Source organism: Echinops telfairi, unplaced genomic scaffold, assembly GCF_000313985.2.
Source record: "Echinops telfairi isolate 266 unplaced genomic scaffold, ASM31398v2 ScPeMD7_7467;HRSCAF=8505_0, whole genome shotgun sequence".
NCBI lineage: Eukaryota > Metazoa > Chordata > Mammalia > Afrosoricida > Tenrecidae > Echinops > Echinops telfairi.
In genome coordinates, this window is record NW_022111367.1 from 13,441,193 (window position 1) to 13,444,698 (window position 3,506).

Consider the following 3,506-nt stretch of genomic DNA (forward strand, 5'->3'; position numbering starts at 1 on the left):
TCTCCCTTTACCCTCCCTGTTTCGCCACTCACACCACTGGTCCTGTAGGGCTCATCCGCCCTGGATTCCCTGTATTTTCAGTTCCTATCTGTACCAGTGTCCATCTCTGGTCTGGAAGATTAAGATTCTCAAATGCTTTCATAAAGCTTCTGACTGTCATCATATTCTTCTGAATGTCTGCCAAGATATATTAGTTTAGACTCATTATATTTCCACAGGGAAAGGACCAAATGTATATAACTCTTTACATTCATATGCAAAGAATTATTTACATCACTTTTTACGATGAGAAAGGGAAAATATGTTTCAATCAAATTGTATATGGAATATTTTCCAGGACAATTGTGGCAATATAAGAGATGAAGGTGGACAACTAGCTAAATAATCATGTTTATCTTATGTTTGCTTTAACCAAAAGCAAAGCACACCCACTATCATTGGATTGATCCTGACTCCTATTATTTCTACCTACGGTTTCCAAGGAGAGAGAGTTCTTTTTTCCTATCTGTGCTTCAACCCCTTCAGGAGAAGACAGTCTCGTCTTTTTTTCTCTGAAGTGCTTGATGGTTTGAAACCACGGATCTTCTGCTTAGCAGCTTAGTTCCTAGCCCAGACCACTGCCAATCATGTTTATATTAAAGAATCATTTCCAGTTGTGCACAATATTTTGTTAAAAGCGTACAAAGTAGGACCCATACCCAAACTATCTACATCATTCCAAAGAATTCTCTTAAGTCTTTTTAGCTATAAAGAGGCTGTTTGTCTCTGGACAAGAAAATTCAGGGAACACGTGAATCCCCTGCTGCCAGCAAGAAGGTATCTACTGAGGGCAGGAAAGAGGTGCCACTTTGAAGGGGTGGGCATTATAAAATGATATAGTCAAACTACTAATTTAAAAAGTAAGAGCTTTCTAGTGAGGTGGGCATCGACAAAACAAAGGCACCCGTTGTCCTTTTCCTTTCAGATGGAATATTCTCTCACCTGCAGTTTTCTCCAGTTGACCACATAAGAATGCCCCAGTAGCCCTATATGCATGTGACTGTGACGCATCTGGTGAAGCCCAAAGCAAACGAAGACGCATCCACAGAGGGACCATACCTTGCTATTTACATATTGCTCTTTGTGCCCACTCTTGCACCATCAGCGATCATCGGTAGCCCAGTGACTTGTGAAGGCACAGCATCAAAGGGCAGAAAGTGAGTGTGCAGGTTTTAAGTATTATCTCAAAACCACAAGAACCAAAAACCCACTTCTGGAGACCTGCACTGGACCCACCACTAAACAAACAGCTTACAGCAAATGAATAAAGTGCCCTCACACCGCCTTGTAATAGTTCCCTTGATGATCCCAGAACGAAAAATAGAATGGCATGTTTCAAATCATTTTTTACTTGATAGTTTTCAAATATCAATGTTTATGTCAATACTCAAATTCAAAGGTAACTTTTATAAATTTCACTTGTTTTATTCCAATTTATGTGCTATAGCAGAACCAAATTTTGAAAGTCACACAATTATATATCCAGGTTAAGTTAAATGGCAACAAGTAAGTGGAGAGAAAAACAAAAAATTTTCATAAGATAATAAGAAAAGAATTTGAAATCCCTCCAGATAATTCCAAAATTTACTTCCTCTTAAAACATAGTGAATCAGAAGACTTGTTTCATTGAATGCTTGATTTTAATGGGTGCAAATCATTGTATACTAGTACTGCTAGTACTGAAATGACTAATAGTGATACAATTTAACAGGACTTATTCCAAATTCTGCATCTATCCTTGCTATAGTTTAAAAATTAATAATAATATGGGAAGTGAAGCTATTGTATTCTGAGATGATTGCCTTTACAGACTCCAAAAATAACAGAAATACAGATACTGCTTTGTGGAATTATTTTTCTTCTAAGGATATAAATTATGGGCTTGAAAGAGGGCCAAGTGTTTGTCAACATCAAAATGGACCATTTGAAAATTTGTGTGGAAAATTTCTAAATGGTGACGGACAAGGTTATGAAGCTAGAATCTATTTCTAAGTTTCACTAAATTAATTGCGAAAACTATACAGAGTGGCTACTGTGCTCTCTATAAGTGTGCTCTGTATATGATTTTCTTTGCAAACTAGTCAGGCCTAATTAATTTAATTATCAATTGTATTAGCAATGAGTGCACCTTAAATGTAGTTGATAAACATGAACATTTTTAAATTTACAGAGATTTTAATGCTTGTTACATTTAAATCATAGCTCTGGTTTTGTTTTAACTCAAACTGGAAACAAACACACATTGAGGAATGCCATCAGTACTGAAAATCCATTTCACACTGTGTTGTTGCTGTCATTATGAGAAGTACTGAACATGGACTATATTTCAAGGAAGAATGAGGTATTCTATTTCTCCCAAAATAGAACATTTGCGAGTCTACTTGAACCTGTTGCTCAGTTTGATTAATTTTAGCAGGCCGGCTCTCAAAATATGAAAACATTAGAAACAGCAACCCATCATATATTTTTAAAGCAATGTGTGAAGAATTAATTAACTTAATAAATGATAAAGTTCTACTGGCTATGTTCAATGAAAGCAGTAGAGCGGGGTATTTCCACTTTGCAAATCCCACTCCTGAACTTTCTCACGGTCTATCCTGATACCGTGCCCAAAGTCTCCCCATCTTCACGTCTACGAAATAGTCTGCTTATATTTCTCCTAACATTGATTGGTTTCTTCTTCAGGAAGTCCAAGGTATGTACAATATTCGTCGACCACACCACAATTCATATCCATCAATTATTCTATCTTCCTTTTATAACTAAGTTGGGGGTCTGCTTCACAATTCTGAAAAGAAAAATTAAGTTGATTATTTACTAATCCCTTCTCACAATGTTATTAGAAAACCCTGACAGGAAATCAGAATTCAATCGTCAAGTCAGTCAAAGTGGAAACTCTGAATTGCAGCGTGGCTTAAGTGCTTTACACGTGTGGAAGATCAGCTGATTTAGTTAAGGCCTTGGTTCCTCGCCCATCACAGCAGTAACGATGGTGTTGCACAGCATGAAGATCATGTTTTCATTCCACACTGATAAATCATTCTCAAGATTAGAACAACAACACATGGCTCCTTCCGATGGAAAGGACTGCGGCATGCCTTAGCACATAGACAATAAGATTGGAAAAACTCAGTTACACATACATGGAAAACAGTGAGCTTATCTCCCAGTACCTCTTTGACAGGCCCAGAATAAACAGGAAAGAGCATGCAAATGCCGCCTCCCTTTCATCTGGAAGATGAGTGTATTGAAACGCATACTTCATGAAACATTTGTGTGCCACCTGTTGTTGACTGTCTTGATGCTAGTTTGCGATGCGCACGCGCATGGGCTGCTCCTACCCATGTAAACATTTAGCATTAGTAGATACAGCCAGGAAATTGATTGCGATTCCAAAATAGCTTCCCTTCTTTTAGTTCTCCTGGCACAAAAGCTCTTGTAGAACTAAAAAAGTATTTCTAAAAAAA

At 37.5% G+C, this 3,506-nt stretch overlaps 1 long non-coding RNA gene across 2 annotated transcripts in view; it reads left to right on the forward strand.

Moving 5' to 3' along the window:
- Nucleotides 1-3,421, forward strand: part of LOC123520922 — a 5,574-nt gene extending 2,153 nt beyond the window's left edge. The window contains exons 2-3 of one of the 2 annotated variants that reach the window (XR_006679437.1): nucleotides 965-1,196; nucleotides 2,242-3,421. This is a non-coding gene — a long non-coding RNA (uncharacterized LOC123520922). Of the gene's footprint in view, nucleotides 1-964; nucleotides 1,383-2,241 lie in introns of those variants that run through there. The other variant, XR_006679436.1, reaches the window with a different exon arrangement.
- Nucleotides 3,422-3,506: the final 85 nt, after the last annotated feature.